This window comes from Equus przewalskii, chromosome 9, assembly GCF_037783145.1.
Source record: "Equus przewalskii isolate Varuska chromosome 9, EquPr2, whole genome shotgun sequence".
In the NCBI taxonomy this organism is placed as follows: Eukaryota; Metazoa; Chordata; class Mammalia; order Perissodactyla; family Equidae; genus Equus; species Equus przewalskii.
This window is the reverse complement of record NC_091839.1, coordinates 6,714,843-6,739,962: the sequence shown is the minus strand read 5'-3', so window position 1 is coordinate 6,739,962 and position 25,120 is coordinate 6,714,843. Positions and strand designations below refer to the sequence as shown.

The following is a 25,120-nucleotide window of genomic DNA, read 5'->3' as shown; positions in this document are numbered from 1 at the left end:
AAATATAATATAATAATATATAATGTATAATATATTATACATTACACGTATGGAGGAATTATGCTGTATATATTATGTATCTATATATGTATATACATATATGTATATATGTTGTAATACATTATATATTATATTATCTATTATATAAGTATAATATATTGAATAAATACATTATGAAATATAGTTATAGTATATGAATATATGTAGTCTTTTAATCTATAAAAGTTTTCCCTCCACTTTTAGACCATTTATTTGTTGAAGAATCTGGATCATTTGTCCTATAAACCCTACACTTTCTGGATTTGGTGTTGATTGTGTCCTCAAGGTTGGATTAACATGTCTCCATTCCTCTGTCTCCCACATTTCCTATTAGCTAATGGTTAGATCTAGAGCTTTAATTAGACTAAGTTTTGGTTTGGGAGGAGAATGATAATTCATATGGTGCTTTGTAACTTCGCTGCACCGCAATGGAAGGAACACAATCTCCAGCTGCCCTATTTTTAGGGATGGTATGATTGAGTCAGTGAGTTCAGATGATGTCAGCATCATTCCTCCGGTGAGAACATGGATATCAGCTATCTGGTTCTGGCCAGAGAAGCGAGAAAAGGACAGGGGGAGGAGTCTCAGTTTTTGTTTGACTAAGAATGCCTTCATTTTACTTTCATTCTTTTTTTTGTCACCTCACATCCCAAACTTCCAGGTGTTTTTGTGCATATACACATACAGATAGAGATTTTTTCCCAGCTTTATTGAGACATAATTGATATATGACATTGTGTAAGTTTAAGGTGTACAATGTGATGATTTGATACACATATATATTACAAAATGTTTACCACAATGAGTTTATTTACCATACCCTTCAGTTCACATTACCATTTTGTGGTTGTTTTTGTTATGGTGAGAACATTTGAGATGTACTCTCATAGCAACTTTCAAGTATACAACGCAGAATTGTTAACTATAGTCACCATGCTGTACGTTAGATTCCTGGTACTTATTCACCTTATAACTGAAAGTTTTGTACACTTCGACTAACAGCTCCCTATTTACCTCATTCCCCAGCCCCTGGAAACCAGCATCTCTGTTTCTATGAGTTCGACTTTTTAGATTCCACATTTAAGTGAGATCATACCCTATTTGTCATTCTTTGTCTGAGTTAGTTCACTTAGCATAATGCTTTCAAGGTCCATCCATGTTGTTACAAATGGCAGGATTTCCTTTTTTATGGCTGGATAATATTCCATTTTTTATATATACACCACATCTTCTTTATCCATTCCTCTGTTGATGGACACTTAGGTTGTTTCCATGTCTTGGCTATTGTGAATAATGCTGCAATAAACATGAGAATGCAGATATCTCTTCGATATCCTGCTTTAATTTCCTTTGGATATATACCAGAAGTGGAATTGCCGGATAATATGGAGGTCCTACTTTTAATTTTGGGGGGAACCGCCATGCTGTTTTCCGTGGTGGCTGTACCACTTTACATTTCACCATCAGTGCGCCAGGCTTCCCTTTTCTCCACATCCTTGTCAGCATTTGTTATCTCTTGTCTTTTTTACAGTTGATGTCATATTTCCCTGATTTTTTGTGACCCCTCTAGCCTTTCATAGGTGCCTGCTCACTTGAAGAAGTAGTCACCTCTTCAAGACTTTAGGGCCTGACTTTGGTGAGGAAAGACCTTTACCTACAGTTGCAGGGCACGCTGGAGCATGCTATGATCCCAGGTGTAGTGGTGCAAAGTGCCAAGTGCAGGGGTATGTGGTAGCTCTGTGTCTGGGGACGTGATGTCTCAATGGCTCAGGCCACTGGGTCCACAACACCGACAACTGTATTGTCCTTGGGAGTGCTATGTGTGTGTGTTGGGGGGGGGGGGCTGGTCTGCAGTGGCTGGAAAGGCTGTTGGGCCTCAGAAGCACCCATATGTCTAGTGGTTAGGGATGAGGGCAGGGAGCTGTGTTGGCCAGACCCAGTAATGTGGCTTGAGCCTTGGCTGTGGGGGCCAGCTGTGGATGCCTGTGTAGTGGCAGGGACCAGTTGCAGACACACACATAGTGATGAGAGCCAGGACCAGCAGCAAGTGCCAGGGCCAACTGTGGACACGCTATCAGTTGCAGGGGTCTTGGCTCTTGGCATGCACTCCTGTGGCTGCAGAATCTCACCACAGGTGCATGGCAGTGGAGGCTGGTGAGGAGAGTGGGGCTGGTGGCGTGCAGGTGCACAGCTGGAGGCGATAGCTGCAGGTGAGCCCAGCAGTGCCGGCCAGTGATCTGGGCTGACAAGCAGCTACAGGAGCCCTCACTATCCGTGTGCTCTCCTGTGGCTCCAGGGTCTCACCACAGGCACATGGTTTCTTCATTCTTGAAGAATATTTTTGCTGCTCATGTAATGTTTCATTGGCAGTTAATTTCTTTCAGACATTAAAGATATCATTCTATCATCTTCTAAGCTTCATTTTGTTGCCGTTTAGAAGTCAGCCATCAATCTGTCACTCCATTGAGGGAACTGTTTTTAATATTTCCTCTTTGCCAGAAATAGTTTTCTGCAGTTTTCCCAAAATAGAATTAGATTTGAACTGTAATTATCTTGTTTGGGGTTCATTGTACTTCTTCTATTGGTCCAAGGACTGATATTAGTCATTAGTTTTGGAAAACTTTTTGTCATTGTTTCTTCAAATGTTTCCTCTTCACCATTCTCTTCTCTTCTTTCTGGGATTCTAGTCACATATATGCTATAACTTCCTCTTTTTTCCTCTATGCTGTGGTTTATTTTTTCTGACCTATCTTCTGGTTACTATTTGTCTTTTCATCTGTGTCTAATCTCCTGTTAATCACACTGATGGCATTCTTAATATCAATTACTGATATTTTTCAGTTCTAGAATTTGTTTGGTTTTCTTTCAAATCTCTGTCACCTCAAGTAGTTTCCAATTTCTCCACTAAAATTTTCAAACATATTTATTTCTCTGCACATAGTTAGCCTACTTGTATCTAATAATGCCAATATCTGACGTGTGCATGATTCTGTTTCTATTTTCTCTTGTTTCTGCTTTTTGTCCCTCATGGATTCTTGTCTGCATATGGGCCAGGTTATCTTTATGAATTTGGTACTGTATTTGAAAAATATTTCTAAGAATAATTTGAGGCCTAGAATCATGCCATTTTCCTGCAGAGTGGATTTCCTTTTGTTTCTGCGAGGCACAGGAGTGCTGTCAGTCTGGGATCTCTAAGTACAACACCTGAGGTTGATGGGTGAAGCCTGTACATCAGATGATGGGTGAAGCCAGGCTACAAGTCTGTGTTTGAGCTGATTTCCTTACGTTTGACCTTTAAGCTGAGGTTTTAGCTCTTTGATGTATCAGCTAAAAGTGGGGGATGGTTTGTCACAGTCCCCATCTTTGGCAGTTGCTGGATTTTGTGTTTTATTTCCTTGCCTGTGAGAATGCCAAAATCACAATCTGAGGACTAGAGTAGGTCATTGTTTCTAAGTCTTTTCAGGGTCAGAACTAGAAAACATTTTTAGGATAAACTATAACAAGAGTCTATATCATTTTTTGCAATTCAAACTCAAGGCTACAGTTTTTACCTAAGCTGTCTCATTTTACATGCATCTCTTTTCTTGTGCCAAAAATCCGAGTTCACAGTGACACCAGGAATAATAGAATTAGAATATCATCTAATTGTTTACTTTATCCAATTTATTTCAGCAATCTCAGAATAACAATATTAATACTACCGCCAAAATTATGACCTCTGAAAGCAGCCCGAGATTCTCTTATTGGTCTTTTTGTTCTTAGAGCATGTCCACTAGGGCTGTAAAGTCAAAGCACTGTGTTTAAAGTCACTTGGAATAATTCCTTTCTGTCTGGTTCTCATTTACGTTCTTTTGTTTAATTTTATGTTCATGTTTAAGGATTGCCTTTTAGTTATCAATTTAAAAAAATAACTATATAAAATATTTACACAGTTCCAAAGTCAAACCAACAAGCTTAAATCAAATCAACAAAACTTGACAACAAGTCCTAGCTCCAGGTTTTTCTTTTTCTACTCTATTGGCACATTTTGGAGAATTCTCCTGATGTTTTTGTTAAAGGTCTCCTCCTCCTCTTCCGTTAGTCCTACCACAATGGGAGCTACGACTCTGGAGCGCTGGCCCGTCACCAGGCATTGGAAGGCACGATAGTTTTTCTCCTCTAGGTTTGTGGTAAATATAGGGGTTCAAACTCTTCCTCCTCTTCTGGACGCAGTGCTCAGTCTGGGAACTTTCCAAGGCCTAGAAAGGTTTTAGCTCTGCAAACAATTTGTTACCTTCAAAGCACTACAAAATAAGAATCCAAAGAAGTTTAGTTCCATCAAAAATAATATAGATTTTGGGGGGCTGGCCCCTTGACCGAGTGGTTAAGTTCACGCGCTCTGCTGCAGGCGGCCCAGTGTTTCGTTGGTTCGAATCCCGGGCGCGGACATGGCACTGCTCATCAAACCATGCTGAGGCAGCGTCCCACATGCCACAACCAGAAGGACCCACAATGAAGAATACATAACTATGTACTGAGGGGCTTTGGGGAGAAAAAGGGAAAAAAATAAAATCTTAAAAAAAAATAATATCGATTTTTAAATCGTTCAGCTTGGTCCTTGTAAACGTTTGAGAACACTTTGTAGGTCAGATTCCTTTGTGTTACGTGAATTCCCTCATTCGACACTCAGTAAATTCAGTGTTAATCATACAGGAATGTTCAAATTCAAAGTCATAAAAGTTTATTTCAAATGCTTGGCAGCAAAAACAAAACTAATAAACACATATGTTTAAGGTGGAATGTGGGTGCATTTCACACAGTCGCCGTGTTGGTGGGGGATGGAGACTTGCACAGTTCCTGGTTCTCTTCGGGTCCACGGTCCATCTTCTCCAGGGGATGGGTTGGCACCCTGCTCTTTTCGCCCCCCCTCAGACACCCTGTGGACAGAGGCATCTATTCTCTGTGTCCGAAGCACCCGGAGTCTGGTGTCGTCAGACTGCTCTTCTACAACTGCCGAGAGCAAGGCCACAGAGAACCTCCTAAGAGCTCCATGAGAAAGGTTTTCCAGTCCAACAGGCACTGTTAATGGGGTTCCTTTTCTTGAAAATATCCTCCTTTGACTCTCAGGTTTCGGGCTTCCATTGCTGACCTCTCACCTTTCCACTTGCTCTTCACTTCACTCTGAATGGCCTCCTTCTCCCACCCCAGTGGCTTCTCCTGACCTTGAGACCACCCTGCAAGTCTCAACTGGGGGATGCTTCAGGAGGGGCACTCGAAAGGCCTGCCCCCCAGGAGACACAGCCAATCACCCATGAGTAATGGGGACAGACAGCTCCGGGAGACTATAATATGCCAATCTGGAGTTAAAATTCAAGGGTGGGGCAGGAGTCCTCAAGATTGGAGGGCTGTTGACATGGAACCAACCAGGAATCCATGAGGGAAGGGCTTTGAGATTCCAAGGTCCTGCTGCCCCACTCGCTTCTGGGTTGACTTTCCCTGAGACCTTCCCTATGCCAGACACCCCTGCCCCATGCCTGGACCCTGAAGTTTTCTCTTTGAACCCACAGGAAGAGTAGGAACATACTGCTCCTCTATCCCCCGCCCACTGTGCATTCATCAAACCTCAGCCCAAAGCCTCTAAAGTCTAAATCATAAATCGTATCGCACTCTTCCTGGCTTAAACCCTTCAAAACAATCCCACAACTCAGAATCGAACCCCAAGTCCTCACTTAGGTGTGCAGGCCCCAGCCCTCCTCTTCTTCCTCACCTCCTGCCTCTTGCCCCTCCCTTACCATACTCCAGCCGTACTGGCATTGTTTCTGTCCCTCAACCACACCAGGCTCCTTCCTATCTCAGGACCTTTGCACTTACTGTTCCCCCATCTGGAACTCTTTCCACCAAATCTTTTCAGGGCTGGCTCCTTCTCAGCTTTCAGGTCTCAGCTCAGATGTCCCCTCCTCAGGGAAACCTGCCGACCTCCCTCACCCCTCTCCCCTCTCCCCGTAAGTTTCCTTCCTACATCCCTCTCTATCACATCCTTCTATTTCTTTCCTTCCAGAGTACTTTGCGCCACCTGAAAAATTCTCTTATTTAGTTGTTCATATGAATGTTTATCTTCTGTCTTCCCCCATGGACTGTGAATTCCATGAGAGCCCTAGATTTGTTTGTCTTGGTCACTTTTTGGTTCCCAGAGCCCAGCACAGGCCAAGCACAAGTAAGTCTATATGGAATGAATTAGTCAATCCCACCCTTCACACTCATGGAACCCATCTCTAGGTCAGACTTGGAAAAAGCAGGTTACAGAGGCCCGCCCATTTTATACAGATGCAAACAATCTGTGGTTCAGTTTGAGAAAGGAAAAGCAAGTATCTGAATTTCTACTTCCTTTACTCATCAGGCCACTCAGGAGATGAGGAGGGCCCTCTATATTCACTGAACCAATCAGAAGCTCAGACTAAAAAAAACAGCTTTGAAACTCTGCCCCCCTATATGAGAGGCGCCAATCACAATGCCCAAGGGAAAGCAGAGTCAAGGCAGAGTGGGTGAGAGAGGTCACTTCCCTGGCCACCTAGAGGGATGGTTGGGACCTTAAATTAATTGGGTGACTGACCAGAGACTGTGGGGATGTTAAAGGCGGGGGGGGGGGGGGGGCGGGGGCAGGAAAGGAGGATGGCCAGGGGGTTGTGGGGAGACTGGGAGGGCTAGGTGGATATGGAATTATGGGGATGAGGAGGAAGTTACCAGGAAAGGGAGGGGGTTGTGGGAACAGGGAGTTAAGGGGCACAGGGAATGTTAGGATGAGATGGGGAGGAGGTTATGGTGGATAGGAAAGGGATTTGAGGCACAGGGAGGGGGTGATGTGTGGACAGAGGGAGGGTTATAGTGTGGGGATCATGGGGCCATGCAAGGGCATTATGGGAGGTGGAAAGAGATATGTAGATCATCGCAGCAGTGAGGGGCCTACAGGCAGGCAGTGGGACACCCCAGATGATTAGGGAGAGAGTTAAATGATACAGGAGGGAAGTGACGGGGATGGGACAGCAAGTGTTTTATGAATACTGGAGTCATCGTCACTAGGGTCTGTGTGACCCTTGCTGGTTGGCCAGGGTCAGCTTCCAGGTCTCTCCCAACTGGTGCGGTCACTTCAGCCCATCCCCGTTCCTCAGTGTCTCAGCTGTCCCCTCTCCCCACTTGCTGTCTGCAGACGCCGTCTCTGCTGGTCTCTCCGCTGCAGGCCTGAAGTGTATAGCTGCAGCTCCCCAGCCTCTGCAGGCCTCATGAGGTCACCTGGTGATGTCTGTGGAGACCCCATGAACCCTCCTGTGGAGGACCTCCTGTTTCTGTCCATCATGTCCCTCCTCTCTGTTTCCCTCTGGGAATCACAGCCCCTGTTTCTCTATCAGGATGAGGCACAACCCCTTGTCCCTCATCCCAGGCGTATCCCTCTATTTCCTAACCCAGTCCTTTCCCCGCTTCCTCCCAGGGCCCCAGCCTTCTCCCCATGGTTATCCCAGTCTCCCCGAGGGACATCTCCACATTTGTTTCCCCTTCTCTCCAGGAACCTACCCTGCCCCTCTTACAGTCCACCACTCTGCTTCTTCCCAGAACCCTGTTTTTATTTCACCGTGGCTTTTGTCTTCTTCCCCACTCCCTGCTCCCCCTTCTCCCTGGGTCCTATCCCAACTTTCATCCCCACGCTAGCTCCAGGTTTCTCCCTAAGGAAGGCCCCTCTGACTTCCCTTCAGCCCAACCTCAGCCAAGGACTCCTCTCTTCCCTGGCTCAGCTCCTCCATCTACACTCCCCCCAACCCACCTCCCCCATCCTTGCAGACCCAGGATGCCAACGGCTGTGGAGACAGAGTCAGGGCAGAGAGGAATTCCAACATGGCCTTGGCCACAGGCATCATGAGTGTCACCCTGGGACTGCTGTTCATGTTCCTCACTCCCTCCATCCACTGTGCCTGGTGACAGATGCCTCCACAATCCAGGAGACCCTGAGGCTGACCTGGTCCCCTCTCCCTCAGAATGCCAGGGATGGAGGGCCCTCCTTGCCCCTTGAAGACGCTTTGCCCTGACTCTGTCCCTAGACAAAGTTTCCCCTCCGCTGGCACTTTTGAGGATAATAAATCATATGAGATTTACGCCTTCTGGATGATCCTTCTTTTTCTCCGTGTGTGTGTTCCCTCAGGCTTCATTCTTTCATTCAGTAAACATCTACTGAGCACTTACTGTGTGCCAGGTACTGTTCTAGGCCCAAGATTGCTGCATTGAACAAGACAGAACAAATTCCTGCTTTATAGAGCTTAAATTATCCCACAGAAGAGAAGAAAATAAACAAGGAATAAGTAAATAAGATAATTTCAGATGGGAGTAAGCACTACAGAGGAAATAGAGTGATGAGACAGTAATAGGTGGGTGCTACTGAAGATGGGGATACTCCAAGATTTGTAGGATGGAAAGATGCCTCTGCATTGAAGATGTAGAGAAGGGAGTCCCTGCAGAAGGAACAGCAAGTGCAAAGGCTCTGAGGAGTTTAGCAATGAGAGAGGGTTAAGAGACGAGTTTGGAGACAGGGCAGTGGCCAGATGTTCCAACATCTTGTAGGCCATAGGAAGATGTTTGGATTTTAAGTGTGAAGGAAAGGCATTGGAGGATTTAAACAAGGGAGACATATCCTGTGGTCTGTATTTTTTTTCTTTTCTTTTCTCTCTTTTTTTTTTTTGCTGGGAAAGATTAGCCCTGAGCTACATCTGTTGCCAACCTTCCTCTCTCCTCCCCCACCCCCAATGCCACAGTACATAGTTGTATATTCTAGTTGTAAGTCCTTCTGGTGTGTCTATGTGAGCCACCTCCACAGCTGGCTACTGACAGATGAGTGGTGTGGTTCTGTGCCTGGGAACCGAACCCGAACCACTGAAGTGGACCACACCAAACTTTAGCCACTAGACTATCAGGACTGGCTCATGGTCTATATTTTTTAAAAGTCCAGTCTGGCTTCTGGGTGGAGGGTGGATGTGGGGTGGGGCAGACTTGAAGCAAAGAGACAGTTGGGCAGCTGTCACCATTGTTCAGGGCTGGCACTAACCTGGAGTGGCTGTTAGCAGCAGGGAAAGGCTTGGAATAGGTCTTGAGGTTGGAAGTTCAGTAGTGACTTCTAGTTCAACAGTGCAGAATCAAAACTTGCAATCTTTTCCCGCTTCCGCTAAATCTCCCTGAAATGGAAGCAAACTTAGGTTGACTCTTCTATGTCCATCCTCCATATTACTTGGTTATTGGGGGTTTTTACTGCCTTTTAATATCCCCTTTCTGCCTTTTTAATCTTCTGGAAGAGTTCCTCTGTCTGACTTTCCAACACAGCTGTATCCATCCTACTCTTTATCCCATCTCTTTGGTTCTTTATTCCAATTCTATTTTTCATAGTTATTTATTAACACTTGGTTTTCTGAAGACTTATTATTCTTGATTCATGTTGTTAGGATATTCTTTTATCCCCTTAAGTGTACTGACCATGATTATTTCAAATTCCTAGTCCATCTTGTTCCAATAATTTATGTTCAGAGGATACATGTGTTAAGTTCTAAACTTGGGGAAGATTAGCTGGCTTTTCTAGTTGTACTGGAGAAGGATCAAGGCCAGGCTGCAGTCCATGCCAGTCCAGGTGAATGTCAGGAGCTGGGGGATGGCTGAGCCCCACATGAGCGTCCCAGGCAGCACAGAGCCCTGGTTGTTTGCCCCTGCTTGTTGTCCCTCCACACAGCAAGAAAAGCAACATCTAGAGTAAGCAGTCTCTCTAAATTATAGTTATGTAATTCTGGAAGTTTGAAGGCAGAAGGCTGGAGGAGTGAGTGAATGTTCAAAGGCAGCTGCTTGCTCCCTGACTCTTGGACACCAGCAGCCCGGATTGTGGCTGCTGATTTCTGTGGACAGGTGATGATTTTCTCATGGCAACTATGGAAAAGTCAAGAGCAGAATCTGAAAAGCGTTTTTCCAATAACCCAGCAATTCCATCTGTAGATTTATACCCACAGAAACGCATACATAAATTCACCAAAAGATGTGCTAGAATGTTTATAGCAGCTTTATTCATAATCACCCCAGCCTGGAAACTACCCAAATGCCCATCAACAGTAGAATGCCAAAATAGATTGAGGTGTATGTACACAATGGAATACCACACAGCAATGGGAATGAATGACCCACAACTACCTACAGCTACGTGGATGAATTTCACAGACTTAAAGGTGAGCAAAAGGAGCTTTCTGCAGACACATATTGTAGAAAGTACAACAGCAGGCTAAACTAGTCTCTGATGATTACCCTTGGGGAGCAGAGAATAGAAGAGGCACATGGATGGGGGAGGGAGGGGTGAATGCTGGTTACATGTGTGTATTCAGTTCGAGAAGATTTGAGCTGTACATTTATGATGTGCACTTTTCTGTATGCATGTCATACTTCAATAAATTGTTTTTAAAAATCAAAGATTACCTTTTGGAAACAAAAGCCACAAACACACACAACTTGGCCCCACAATTATTGACTGAATATTTAGAATTAATAAAAGTTTGAATAAATGTCATAATAACCTGATTTATTGAATGTAATAATAACCAATTTCATCATTAGGTCAATTGTTAAATTTAGTATGTATAAAAATGCAGACTCCCTTGGAAAACATCTTGGATGTCAGATTTCTCCATTCCAAGAATTCTCTAGCATGCAAAATGGTTACCAAGAAATCACAGCCAATAGTAAGTTGAAAGTTATTCATAGTCAAACAGTTGTAGTTCTTTTTTTTCCATTAAAAAGGCAGCTTTAAGGTGGGATCTGGGTGGATTTAAGACCTTGCTCTGCTGGTGGGGGTGTGGAATAGCTTCGCTGCCCCTGGTTCTCCCCAGGCCCATGGGTCTTCTCCAATCTCAGAGACTGGAGCCCTGCTTCTTTTCTTTCTTCCCCAGGCAGCCTGCCGAAACAGGGGGCTTCCCCCAGGGGATCTCAAACTGTGGTCTCCGGACCAGCAGCGTGACATCTAGGAGTTTGTTAGAAACGCAAATTCACTGGCCTCACCTCAGACCCACTAAATCAATCTCTGCGGTTGTAGCTCAGAAAACTGTTGTAAGAAGCCCTCCAGGAGACTCTGACGGAGCTCCCTCATCTCACTGCCCCAGCAGCTGTCAGTCTGGCCTTTCTCCTGCTCTCCCTCACCTCCCCAGCCTCTTAGAGCAAAGCCTGGGAGGCTCTCTAACGGCTAGTGGCCACGCCCTCTTCCCTGAAGCCCCGCCCCTTTCCTCAAGGACGCTGGCCCCTCCCTCTCGAAGTGCGCCTTCAGGCTTCCTCTGTTGCCTCCTGAAGCCATGCCTTCGCCACCCCGGCCCTGATCCTTCCCACTCCCCCATGGCTTCACTTAACAGTCCCCAGCCACGTGATCTAGCCCGCGTGGAGGGGGCACATTTAAGGCCCATCCCCTAGCGTCGACAGCTAATCACCAATGGGAAATATGCTGAGAGCCCTGCCAAGGATAATCAATGAGCCGATTAGGAATTAAAATTCAAGAAAAAGGCTGGATGTCGGCCCGTATTTAAAAGGAGAGAATTTGAGATCCCTTGTGACATTTAGTCAATCAAGACCCCTTGAAGGAGGTCTGGGGAGTCCAAACCCTCTGCATCTCTCTCAAGGTTGGTCATTACCTGAGCCCTTTGCGCGCGCGCGCGCACACACACACACACACACACACACACACACACACCCAAAGCCCCTTCCTAAAGTCCCCACTCCCTGCATTGTCTTCTGTCCTAATCTTAGGGACTTGGGGTTGGGGGTTGTGGCCTTCAGCCCTGGCGCTGTCCCTACTGCGGTCGTCAATGATTCCCCTCTCTCACCACGTTCCTTCATTAAATCACATCTCCGTCACATCACCACTGACCGGATAAATAAGAGGAAGAATAACTGGGCTAGAACTGAACATTTTTCTGTTTGAGCCAATTGGATGAGAATATGCAGAATCTGGAGAGCTTTCCTCAGGCATACTTTCATCTTTCTCTGCTGACGTGGCAAAGCCAAAGGGAACATCAGTCACAGACCCTCCCGCTAAGAAACTCTGTGGACAAGGGACACATCAGCAATGGACCCACCAGGCAAAGGACTCTCTAGTGACGAGACCCTCCAGGCAGGATTCCCACCAGCCAAGAGGTTGTTGAGCCAGTCATAGTCACCGCTCGCTCACCCAAAGGGGTCACCATAAAGTAGTGGGTTTAACTGCTTTTATTCCCTCTAGCTCTTTACAATGGGGATTTTATTGGAGAGGAAATCTTGAAAACTTTAGAACCAAGAAATTCGAAGAGGGATCTGCTGGTTTGTGGAGTGTGTGTATGTGTAAGAGAGACAGACAGAGAGAGAGAAATACATGTGCTTTTCATGTAGATAAGTTCATGACTGTGTTTGGTTGTGATTGTGTATTTGCAAGACTGCATATGGGCTCTGTTTTGATGGCCCGTGACATTGTTTGGAGCTGTAGAGGCAAGGACACCCTGGTGCTGTCCTACTCAGCCCCCACCTCCAGTGCCCATCCTACTGGGCAAAGAGGGTCAATGACTTCCTAGGAGGCAAAGGGCACGGGTGAGTCCATCAACATATCACACACACACACACACACACAGAAGGACACACACAATTTCATAGTCTCACATGACTTGTTCTCACCTGACATTCCCTGGGGATCTTCTCTGTTCCAAACACAACCCTGCCATGCCCAGAGCCCACACAATCTGGGCCTTGTCCCTTTCTTCCTAGGCATGAGGTCTCCAGACTCTGTACCTATAAAAAGAGTGGGAACCTGCTGCATCCCCTCTCCATTCTGCTCAGGGCGGCCAAAGAACCTCGAAAATGTGTATCAGATCACATCCCTCCTCAGTTTATGTCCTCTGACAGGTTCCCACAGAGCTTGGAATAAAATCAAATCCCCACCAAGATGTTCATGCCCTGCCTGGTCTCCTCCTACCTTCTGATCTCCTGCCTGCCTGCCTCACCACACTCCAGCCACACTGTCCTGGAACACACCACTTCCTTCCCACCTCAGGGCCTTTGCACTTGCTGTTCCTCCTGCTTGGAACTTTCCCCCTAGATCTTCTCACACTGGATTTATCCTTAGCTCAAATGTGCTCTCCTCGAAGAGGGCTTCCCTGACCCTCCACCTCATGTCACCCTCCCTCTCCTCTGCTGTTCTAGTTACTCCCTTGGTCAGCTCTGAAACCACCTCATTTATTTATTTCAGTGTTTATCCTCTGCCTCTGCCATGGACTGTAACCTCAAGAGAGCCATGGCCTTGTCTGTCTGGGTCACCACTTGACCCAGTCCAGCACAGACAGGGCCTGGTGTGCAGTGGGCTCCTGATATGTTTACGTAAAAGGAATAAATAAATCCCACCCTCTCCACTCCTGGAACCAATCAGGAGTCAGTCCAGAATATGCTGGCTGTACTTGAGCCCCATCCACAGATGCATAGCCCAATTTATCATATAAAAGATTTTATTGCTTGTACTTGCGATATCTAAGAAATCATTGCCTAACCCAACGTCATGAATATTTGCTCCTTTGTTTTCTTTTAAGAGTCTTAGAGTTTTACCTCTGATGTCTATGATCCATTTTGAGTTAATTTTTGTATAGCTTAATTTTTAAGGTAAGGGTCCATATTCATTCTTTTCATGTAGATATCCAGTTGTCTCAGCACCATCTGTTGAAAGGAATCTCCTTCCCCCACTGAATTGTCTTGCCAACTTTGTCAAAAGTCAGTTAACCAGAAGTATGAGTTTATTTCTCGACTGTGAGTTCTGTCCCGTTGACATCTCTATCCTTATGTCAGTACCCCGCTGTCTGGATTTCTGCAGCTTTCTAATCAGAAGCAGGTTTTGAAATTGGGAATTGTAAATCCTCCAATTTTGTTCTACATTTTCAAGATTTTCTTGTCTATTCTAAGTCCTTTTAATTTCCACAGGAATTTTAGGATCAGCTTGCCAATTTCTGCAAAAAAGTAAGCCAGCTGGGGTTTTGATAGAGATTGAAGCAAATATTTAGATCAATTTGGAGAGTATCAACATCTTAATAATATTGAGTTTTCTAATCTACAAACATGGGATGTCACTCCATTTGGTCACTCCATTTGTTTAGATCTTCTTTAAATTCTTTCAGGAATCATTCCTAGTTTTCAATGTACAGTCTTGTAATTTATTACTTTTGTTTATTTTATATTCTTTTTAATCCTCTTATGAATTGAGTCATTTTCTTAATTTCATTTTTGGCTTATTCATTGCTAGCATGTAGAAATACAGTTGATTTTTGTGTACTGATCTTGCATTCTGCATTATCGCTGGACTCAGTTCTATTAGTTATTTGTGGATTCCTTAGAATTTTCTTGGAGGTCGATTCCTAGAAAATTATTGTATTCTTTTAGTAGTGTCATGTGTCCTTGATTTTTGTGTTTCTTGTAGCCTTGCACTGATATCTGCACATCTGAGAGAGCAGTCATCTCCAGACTTTATGGGCTGGCTTCGCTGGGGAAAGACTTTTACCTGTGGGTGGATGCTGGGGCCCTGGCTGGTGGGGTCGGTTCCGGCTCTGGGGAGGCACAGAGGCCCAGTCTCTGTGCAGCTGCATCAGCTGAAGTCACCGTTGGTGAAGACTGTGGGGTCCTTGGCAGCCAATGTGGGTGTCCACAGCAGCTCGAGGGCTGTTGGGATCCTCAGTGGTGATGGTTGCTGGGGTCCTCCTAGTCTCTTTTTTCCCCACAAGAAGACTTAAAATTTTCTGCATACAAATTTAAGTCAAATGTGAATCAAGACAGTATTTCCCTCTTCTTTTCCCATCTGGGTGCTTTTTATTTCTTTTTATTGACTAAATTGCACTGGCTAGGATCTTCAGTACAATGTTGAGTAGAGTTGGTGAGAGTGGACATCCTTGTCTTGTTCCCTATCTTGGTGGAAAAGCATTCAGTCTTTCACCATTAGGTATGATGTTAGATGTGCATTTTTTGTACATGCCTTTAACAGGTTGAGGAAATTCCCTTCTATTCTTTGTTTGTTGAAAGTTCTTATCATGAATGAGTGTTGGGTTTTGTCAAATGCTTATTCTACATCCATTGAGATGATTGTGTGATTTTAAAATTTATTCTTGGGGCCGGCCCCGTGGCCGAGTGGTTAAGTTCACTCGCTCTGCTTCGGCGGCCCAGGGTTTCGCCAGTTTGAATCCTGGGTGTGGACATGGCACCACTCATCAGGCCATGCTGAGGCGGCATCCCACATGCCACAACTAGAAGGACCCACAACTAAAAATACATCACTATGTACTGGGGGACTTTGGGAGAAAAAGGAAAAATAAAATCTTTAAAAAATAATAATAAATAAATAAATAAAATTTATTCTTTTAGCATTGTGTTACATTAATTGATTTTCAGATGTTAAACCAATCTTGCATTTCTGGGATAAATCCCACTTGGTCATGTTGCATAATCCTTTTTATGTATTGCTGTATTTGGTTGCTAATATTTTATTAAAGATTTTTGCATGTATATTTGTGAAAGAGATTGGTCTCTAGTTTTCTTGAGATTTCGTGGACTGGCTTTGATATCAGAATAATACTGGCTTCATATAACAAGTCAGGAAGTGTTCCCTCATCCTGCATATTTTGGAAGAGTTTGTAAAGGATTGTTATTTCTTCTTTAACGTTTGGTGGAATTCACCAGCGAAGCCATCCGGGCTTGGGCTATTCTTTGTGGGATTATTTTTAATTACAAATTTATCTTTATCTATCCAGATTTTCTATTTCTTTTAGGGTTGGTTTTGGTAATTTGTATCTTTTTAGGAATTCTTATATTTCATGTAAACTGTCTGATTTATTGTCATACGTGGTTCATAGTATTCCCCTTTAATCCTTTTAATTTTTGTAAAGTTGATAGTGATATCCCTTTTTTATTTTTCATTTTAATATTTTGTGTCTTCTCTCTTTTTTCTTGATAAGTCTCGCTAAAGGTTTGTCAATCTGGTGAGTCTTTTCAAAAAACCAACTTTTGGTTTCATTACATTTTTTCTATTGTTTTTCTGTTTTCTGTTTCATTTATTTTCACTCTCATCTTTAATAATTCCTTCCTTCTGCTTGCTTTTGGGTTTAGCTTACTCTTTTTTTTCTATAGTTCAAGGTGGAAAGTTAGGTTGCTGATCTGAGCAAACTGAAGCGCTTACAGCTATAAATTTTACTGTAAGCACTGCTTTATCTGCATGTCCTAGATTTTGGTATGATGGACTTCCATTTCCGCTCATCACCACAAACTTTCTGATTTTCCTTGTGATTTCTCCTTTGATTCACTGGCAATTTAGGAGTGTGTTGTTCAATTTCCACATATTTGTAAATTTCCTTCTGTTGTTTCTAAGTTCATCTCATTGTGTTTGGAGACCACACATTGTATGATTTCAATCCTTTTAAACTTACTGATACTTGTTTTATGGTCTATCCTGGAGAAAGATCCCTGTGGGCTTGTGAAGAACATGTATTCCATGTTGTGTGGAGTGCTCTATAGATGTAACTTAGGACTAGCTGATTTATTCAAGTGTTGTTCAAGTGTTCTGTATCCCTGTGGAGTTTAGTTGTTCTCTCCATTATTTAGAATGGAGTATTGAAGTCTCTAACTGTTATTGTTGAATTGTCCATTTTCCTCTTCAATTCTGTCAGTTTTTGTTTTATGTAGTTTGGGACTCTGTTTTAGGTGCATATGTTTATAATTGTTATATCTTCCTGATAAATGGATATTTTAGCACTCTAAAATATTTCTGATTATCTCCATTAACACTTTTTGTCTTAAAGTCTAATTGTCTTGATATTAGTATGGACACTTCAGCTCTTATGGTTGCTGTTTGCTTGGTATCTTTTTCCGTCTTTTTACTTTCAACCTACTTTTATTCTTGAATCTAAAATGGGTCTCTTGTAGACAGTATATTGTAATAAGTGTTTTTGTACCTACATTATTCAGATTTGATTATGCTAGTTTTATAAATGAAATTTTAAAACATGTTGTAAAGCAAAGAATCCTCTGACTACATTATTTATAATTCCTTGGTCATTCTTAAATGTTTATTTTTCTTTATGAATTTTAAAATTTCTTCTAGTTCAATGAAAAGCTTCCACTGTGATTGTCATTAGAATTGCAATAAATAGGGGCTGGCCACATAGCTGAGTGGTTAAGTTTGCAAGCTCCACATCGGTGTCCTGGGGTTCACTGGTTTGGATCCTGGGCGGGGACCACACGCAGCTTATCAAGCCATGCTGTGGTGGCATCCCACAGAGAGGAACTAGAAGGACTGGCAACTAGGATATATGACTATGTACTGGGGCTTTGAGGAGACAAGAGAAAATGGAGGAAGATTGGCAACAGATGCTAGCTCAGGGCCAATCTTCCTCACCAAAAAGCGTACCTTCAAAAAAAAAAAGAAGAACTTACACTTTGAGATTTCCTCACATTAAAGTGAAAATTTAAAAAAAAAGAATTGCAATAAATATATGTTTACCTTTTGATTCTATTGACATTTTAATGATAGTAAACTTTTTATATTTTGGGGGGAAACATGTTGGTCTTTCATTTTTTTTTCAGGTTATTCAATAAGTTGTGTAACTTACTTTAGATCCTGCACTTTTCACAGTCAATATATTTCTAGGTATTTTATAATTTTTTTTTCTATGACAAAAGGGATTTTTTAGACGTGCTTTCTAACTAGTATAGGATAATATTTCTGGTATGGAATTAAGTGATTTATTTAGTATATTTATTTGGTGTCCAGGCATCTTTATAAATTTGCTAATGAATTCTAATATATTTTTTGTTACAGTTGTTTAGGTTTTCTGGACAGACGATTACAAGCTCTGCAAATGTGACTTCATCTCATATTTTCTAGTATTTATTGAATTATATAGATAGATTATTCCTGGAATAAACTCTATTTGGACATATGTATTTTTCTTTTGTCATAATGGTGAATTCTGCTTGCCAATTATAAAAGTTGCACCTATAGTAATAAATGAAATTGGTCTATGATGGGTTATTTATTTCAGTGTACAAGTTTTCATATTAAATTTAAGCCAGCTTCATAGAGTAAATTAGGAACATATCTATCATTTTCTGTGGTCTGGAAACATTTGGCGATATTAAGAATTTTCAGTTCCATAAAGGTGTGATCCCAAACTGAGCTATAAAACCACCTGGGGCAATTGACTTTTTAAAAGGGAGACATTAAACCATCTGTCCCCCTTGTTTTATTTATTTTACTATTTGCTTTACTTTTATTAAATGTGTTAAATTCTTGCCTTTTTTCTATCTAAAATCTAAAGTTTAGTATTTAGGTCATTTATATATTCAGGTCTCCTTTATTTAATAATTTTCTTCTGAATTCAGCTTTGGCTATGGTCCTTTACTTTTAGCTTGAAGTTCTTTTTCTTTTTCACTGCTTTCTAAATAAATTTTAATCTCACGTTGGATTTTCTCTTTGAGTCAAGTGTAGTTTCTCAGAGTATCTCTTAGCTTGCAAATAGAAATTTTTCTGTCTTCTGCTTGTTGTTTACTCCTGCATTTCTTTGTATTATTTAAGGAACTCTACATTTTGGAATTTACTAAAGTTCTGTTTGTTGCCAGTTTCTGGATGAATTTTGTAAATATTTTTTGATATGACTAAAGAAAGTGTGGTCTCCACTTTAGGGCGTAAGTTTCTAAATAACTCTAAAATTGCACTCACAAGTTAAATTATTCCAATCCTGTACATCTTTGTACATTCTTTTTCTACTTTATTTTCAGATTTTCTGAGAGGTAGATTTAAATCTCACACTCACGTTCTGGTTTTATAAATTTCTCTTTGTATTTCTAGTGGCTTTATTAAAATTAGTTTTGTCTGTTTCTTTCATTTTCACAGTTTAGCTGATATGTAGTTCACCAGATAAATATTTGTGACAGATATCTTTGGTACATTGTATTTTTTATCACTTTAGTTTTCATTGTCTCTTTGTTACTTTTATCTGCTTTTTGCTTTGATTTTGATCGTGTGTTGCTGTCTATGCTCAACGTTTTGTTGTTGTTGTTGATGTTTGGTTTAAGTGGTATACTCCTATAGGCAACGTCTGGCTAAATGTTGGTGTTTTGTTTTCGTAGTCTGAAATCTCTAACTTGTTAGGGAAATCTAGGAAATTCACATTCAGTATGGTAACTGATTTGCTTATTTTTATTCGTTCCATCTTAGTTTACACATAAAATATTGCTTCCCTTTTCTACTTTTCATTGTTTTCCCTAGCACGCTCAGCCTGAATTCATTCCTTTTTTCCCTCTCTAATCATTTGAAATGTCCACTGTGTTATTAAATTCCCATATTTTCTCTTAATCATCTGTAGCTTATTTCATTCTCTCTTCATATAAATAACCTTGTTTGTTCAGTCCACCAGCTTGTAAAAATTTGTCCTTATTCTTGGAATTGAGGATTTTGATAATAATCATCTGGGTTTAGGTGTAGATGTCTGCAAATGATTCCTAGCAAGTACTTTCAACTTGATTTGAAGACTCAATGTCTTTCTTTGGGTTAGGTGACACTATTTTATTATTTTTCCCACTGTTTCAGGACATAAAACCCCATGAAGGACCCAGCTGAGGAGCCCCTGTACCTCCAGAATCCAAGGAACCTCCTAAGGACAAAGCCCAGAGGTCGGAGTGAAGCTCTTAGAGGAGCCTTGGCACTTACACCCTTTCTCCTTCCTTCCTCTAGTCTGGTGGGTCTCAAACATTAGTTTGCATCAGAATTACCTGGAGGGTGTATTAAAACACAGATTGCTGGGTACCACCAGGGTTTGATATTCAGTAAGTCCGGGAATGGGCAATAATTTGCACTTCTAAGTGATTTCCAGGTGATATTGACACTGCCAGCCAGGGGATCACTTTGAAAACTACTGTTCAGGTCTGACTCTTGCTCTGGGGGTCCCATCTCTTGGCTTTCTCTATCAAGGCTGGTCATTGTCTGAGTCCTTTCTACCCTCCTGCCCCATGCCTTCCCTAAAGTGCTCGCCCTCTGCATTTCTTCCATCCTAGGACTTTATGGGCTGGAGCTGGAAGGTTGTAGCTCTCAGCTATGGCTTTGGTCCCATCCCCAGTGGTCTCCCAGAGCAGACATCATGAAGGCATCTCTCCCTTCCATCTCCACAGGGCAGGAACACTAACAAGAGCAAGTGGGCCACAGATGAGAAATTTTCAGCACGGGCCACTTGGCTGAATATGTCTGGAATTGTGAGTGCTTTCTTCATTGTCTTACATTTTTTCACCTTTTTCTGATGACCTGGCAAAGCCAAGGGAAACACTCAGCCAAAGAACGTTCGAGCCAAGGAACCTCCAGCAGAGAGATCCTTCAGTCGTTCAGCCTAACTCTTCAAAGTCTTCACCTCATTCACTTGCCCTGAGTCCCCTCCAGTGCCACACACAGGGCTATTAACGTGAAGGAAATGTTGAAAACATTCAAAATGAAAAAATTATAAGGAGGACTTGCTGGCTTGCAGACTGTGCATGTGCTCGAATATGTGCAGTTGTATGTGCTGTTTATGCATCTGGATCCAACCCCAGTCCAGCTACACTGCCCTTGTTTTTGTTCCTGTTCTCACCAACCTCCTTCCCACCCCAGGGCCTTTGTACTTACTGTTCCCTCTGGAGGAGTTCTTTCCTCTGAATCTTCTGGTGACTGGCTCCTCTTGTACCTTAGGCGTTCCTTCTCAGAGAGGCCTTTCCTGCCCACTCAACCCCACCTCTAAGCCTCCTGTGGCCCTCGAGTCCCTCCCCCTCCTCCTTTCAGCTATTCCTCATAGCCCCTGGTCCTCCATTAAATAGTTCCATTTATTTATTTGAGTGTTCTTCCTCCTTCTGTCTCATGGGCTGTGAATTCTGGGAGAGCGGTGGTCTTGTCTGCCTTAGTCACCACGTCGTCCTCAGGGCCCCGCCTGGGCCTAATGTACAGCAGGTGAAGGTAGGAATATCAATAAATCTGCCCGTTGCACTTGGATTCAGCCTGCAAGTGAGACTCACACACCATATGTTGGGCCAACCAGGAGTTCAAAGTGGGAACAACAACAACAAAAAGGGGAAGTAACTGTGACCCAGTGCCTTCATTCATGGAATCAATTAAGAGGGCGGGAAGAAAGAGGAGAGGCTAGGTAACGCCCCTCACATGCACTGAGCCAATCAGAAGCCGGGCCTGGGCACTTGAGTCACGCCTGTGCCGGAGCAGCCAATCATAATGAAGTGGTAGGCAATAGAGACGCCACACCCAGTGACTCAAATCGCCAGGACAGCCTCTGGGACTGAGAAACCAAGGGAAGTCCTAGATTCTAACTAGGTTTGTGATGGGTTATCGGAAAAGAGTGGGAGAGTTAAGTGTGTGTGTGTGCGGAGAGGGGGTGGGGAGAGTTTAGAGGAGGAAAGTGAAGCAGTTAGAGGGAGACACGGAGCGGGTAATGGGAGGTACAGACAGGAGTTATGAGAGGATAGAGGAGGGTTGAATTGTCTTATAGGGCCAGCAAGGCTATTGGAGGTACGGTGGGTTCTGGCTTTGGGCACTCTGTTTTCAGTGCCTCTCTAGGCAGAGGGGTTGGTTCTACTGGTCCTCACTTCTTGGGAACTTAAACGTCCCCTCTCTGGGCCCTCTTTCCCCTGTCTGCAGATTCCACCCACTCCAGCATCTCCTCCTCAAGCCAAGGTCCATGGCTACTGTGCCTGACCCCAGGAACCCAGAGTTCAAGGTCACTCCAATGCAGCAGGTCAACCCAAGGCAGCAGGTCAATCCAATGCAGCAGGTCAACCCAATGCAGCAGGTCAACCCAATGCAGAAGGTCAACCCAATGCAGCAGGTCAACCCAATGCAGAAGGTCCACCTGATGCAGCCGCCTATCCCAACGCAGCCAGTCATCCTGATGCCCTTGAATCCCCCAGAAAAGGATTATTTGTTTCTTTCCATCATTGCCTTCTTCTTCTTCATTCCACTGGCAATCCCAGCCCTGTTGTTCTCTCTCAAGGTAGTTACCATCTGGCGACCACCAACTCCCATTGTCCCCAGATCTGCCTCCTCTTTCCCATCCCACCTCCCTGCTCCTCCACAGGGTCCTCTTCATGTTCCTTCTGGGGATTTACTCCCTCCTTCTTCACCATCTAGCTACCCTTGCTCCTCCCCAGGAAGCCCCTCTCTGAGTCTCTTCCTCCTGTGTTTTGCCCAGATCCACTCCCTCATCCTTCCCCTCTTCTTTCTTCCTTTTTCCACTAGGGGGCTGAACCCTGCTCTTAACCTTCCTCACACCACTATTCCTGATCTTGCACTCCCTACCTCTCCCCATCTCCCTTGGAAGCACTCCCACCAGCTTGCTTTCATCCCCACAGACACGGGAAGCCAACTTCCTTGGGGATCAGAGGAAAGCAAAGATAAGTTCCAGACTGGTCTTGGGCTTCAGCATCTCAAGCATCCTGCTGGGCACTCTTCTGGTCATTTGCACCATTGTAATCAGAGTCTTGAAACAAGAAAAGTGAGATCATCTTGAAAGCTCACCTCCCTCAGAGAGTCATGAACTGCACCTCCCAGGTCGTCCTGGAGTCTTTGAACTTGGACATCAGTAACCTACCTTTGCTGGAGGAAGTCCCTCCTCCATTAGCATTTTAAGAGCAATAAAGCTTATGAGGAGGTTTCTGCTTTCCATTCATCTGCTGTATGTATGTGTATGTGCACACGTGTTTATGCGCCCCTGTGTGTTCACTTCGCTAACTATCTTGGGGTTTATACATAGTCATATATTCAATGACAATTATGGGGCAACCACCATCGTGTGCCAGGCACTGTTTTAAGGCTTAATGATTCAGTGCTGATTTAGATAGATGAGCTATTTGTTTCCATAATATTGAGAGGACACAGAAAAAAGAGTAAAATGTAAAGCAATGAGGTAGTTCTAGGTCAGCGCTGTCTAATAGGACTTTTCAGTTCTATAATCCACTCTGTCCAATATGGTATCCACTAGCCACATGTGCCTACCGAGCACTTGAAACGTGGCTCGTGCAACTGAAGAACTAAAATTTTAATTTAATTTGGTTATAATCAGTTTAAACTAAATTTGGCCCACGTGGCTACTGTCCTGGACAGCACAGTTCTAGACATTGGTCAACATTACGAAAAAACAGACTCAAATTGGGGGAGCAGGAAGAGGGACTCATGACAGAGTGGCTTAGGAAAGCCCTCACTGGGGAGCTAATATGTGAGCTGTGACCTGAAGAGAGAGAAGGAGAGAGCCATAGAGAAATCTGGAAGAGAGTTCTAAGCAGTACAGCAAGTGCAAAGATGCTGAGGCATAAAGAAGCCTGACTGGTTGTGGGAAAAGAAAGAAGACAAGGGGGGGCCGGAGTGCAGCAATGGGAGTGATACTAAGTAAGCACAGAACGTGGGCAGGAGGCAGGTCACAGAGAGCCTGGAAGGTCACAGGAAGAAGGCTGGATTTTAAGTGTGAAGTGAAGCCATTGGGGTGTTAAAAAAGAGACAACAGGCCCAAAATGGAGTCACCCGTGCTAAGCCCCACCCAGCAAACCAAGACTTAATCCCTAACCTAAGTGCAGTTTCAGCCCCTCCCAGGAATGGAATTTTAAACCAATCGGTCTGAGATTTCCTGATCAGCCAGTGAGGTGTCTGCCAGATAAAACCCCTGCGTCCCTGGCCCCTAAGGGAAGGTAACTTTGCCTGAAATAATCCTTTCTCGTTTCCTTGCTTTGCCCTCCTTCTGCCTATAAAATCTTCCATTTTGTTCATCTCCTCGGAGCTGCCTTCCAATTGCCAGATGGGATGCTGCTTGATTCTTGAGCCATTTAATAAAGCCAATTAGACCTTCTAATTTACTCAGCTGATTCTTTTTTAATGGTATTAAGTAGGGAGAACACAAACTCTGGTTTCTGTTTCTAAGAGATTGAGTTCCATGTCTGAGTTGAGTGTAGAAGGTCTCAAAATAGGTTCTGGTACCAGTTCCAATGTGGGGGGGATTCCCCACACCAACGAGCTGTTCTTGGACACCAGCGGGTGTCCGACAATTCAGCTAATTCTGACACTATCTACCTAGCATCAGATTCAACAGGCTGAGGGCTCCCACGCCCCTCTAAGACTGCCCTCCCACCTCCAGCTCCAGAAGCCCAGTCAAAAGCCCAGATTGTTACCTGTACTTCAGACCGACTGGCTATAAATCAGAGGTTCCCACGACCTCCTCCTTGGATTCGATTAATTTGCTAGTGAAGCTTGCAGAGCTCAGAGAAGCAATTTACCTACTAGATTACTGGTTTATTACAAAAGGATATAATGCAGAAATAGCCAGTGGAAGAGAAGCATAGGGCAAGGTATGGAGAAAGGGTGTGGAGCTTCCATGCCCTCTCTGAGAGCTCCACTCTCCCCAAACTCCACGTCTTCATCAACCTGGAAGCTTTCTGAACCCCATCCGTTTGGGTTTTTGTGGAGGTGTCATTACACAGTCATGACTGATTAAATCATTGGCCATTGGTGATTGATTCAACTCCTAGCATCTTCCCCCTTCTCTCCTCCTGCCTCTCCACACTCCCCTTATTTCTGTTTCTGGAACACACAAATCTCCTTCTCACCTCGGAATCTTTGCATGTGCTGTTTTCCCCGCCTGGAACTCTTTTCCCCAGATCTTCTTGTAGCTGGCCCCTCATCCAAGGTCTCAGCTTGGATATCCACTTCCCCAAACAGGCCTTCCCTGACCTCCTCAACCCCCGTCTCACCTCACGACACCCTCCTGAGTCCCTCTCCTTCTATGTCCTGGTTGTTCCCCGTAGCCCTTGGTCCTCTCTGAAATCATTTGGTTTGTTTATTTGGGTTTTTACTCCCATCTCCCCCAGGGACTGTGAACACACAGAGAGCCACAGCTTTGTCTCTTGGTCGTCACTTGGCCCTCAAGAGCAGAGCACTGCCTGTCACACTGTAAGCATGTACTACTTTCATGTAAAAAGAATTTACGAGCCAGCCCTGAGGGCCTGGTTAAAGTTTGGAGCCTCTGCTTTGGCAGCCGAGGGTTCA

At 43.7% G+C, this 25,120-nt stretch overlaps 1 protein-coding gene and 1 long non-coding RNA gene across 2 annotated transcripts in view; one reads left to right on the top strand and one right to left on the bottom strand.

Moving 5' to 3' along the window:
• PMIS2 (PMIS2 transmembrane protein) overlaps positions 1-11,285 on the bottom strand; it is a 47,338-nt gene extending 36,053 nt beyond the window's left edge. Inside the window, exons 1-2 of the mRNA XM_008533925.2 lie at positions 11,083-11,285; positions 9,104-9,230 (exon numbers count right to left, since the gene is read on the bottom strand). The gene's annotated coding sequence lies outside the window, so the exon portion shown is untranslated. The remainder of the gene's footprint in view (positions 1-9,103; positions 9,231-11,082) is intronic.
• Positions 11,286-21,265: 9,980 nt separating this feature from the next.
• Positions 21,266-22,757, top strand: LOC103560033 (uncharacterized). The gene is made up of 3 exons (XR_547100.2): positions 21,266-21,406; positions 21,731-22,082; positions 22,441-22,757. It is a non-coding gene; the product is annotated as an uncharacterized lncRNA (long non-coding RNA).
• The last annotated feature ends 2,363 nt before the right edge of the window (positions 22,758-25,120 follow it).